The sequence below is a fragment of the Terrapene carolina genome, unplaced genomic scaffold, assembly GCF_002925995.2.
Source record: "Terrapene carolina triunguis isolate 2854851 unplaced genomic scaffold, T_m_triunguis-2.0 Scaffold268, whole genome shotgun sequence".
Lineage (NCBI taxonomy): Eukaryota > Metazoa > Chordata > Testudines > Emydidae > Terrapene > Terrapene triunguis.
Window position 1 is genome coordinate 136,801 of NW_020664619.1, and position 478 is coordinate 137,278.

The window sequence follows — 478 nt, forward strand, 5'->3', positions numbered from 1 at the left end:
ATGGTACAGGATAACTAAAAACAATTTCATTTACATTGGTTCTACATAAGGCACCAAACCAGCCAGACTAAGAGGACTTCGGTCTCACCCCACTGGCTAACCGCAAGTCTCACAAGCAATTCCCTTAGACACTCCAGTTTCCCAGTATCACCACCAGTGCCACTCGTTATGGGGACAAATGGTTATGAAAACCAATACCCCAGTAAAAGAAAAAGGTTCTCCTGATCCCAAAGGATCAAGCCCCAGACCCAGGTCAATATACAAATCAGATCTTACCCACAAATCACGCTGTTGCCAATCCTTTAGAATCTAAAATCTAAAGGTTTATTCATAAAAGGACAAAGATAGAGATGAGAGTTAGAATTGGTTAAATGGAATCAATTACATACAGTAATGGCAAAGTTCTTGGTTCAGGCTTGTAGCAGTGATGAAATAAACTGCAGGTTCAAATCAAGTCTCTGGAACATCCCCAGCTGGG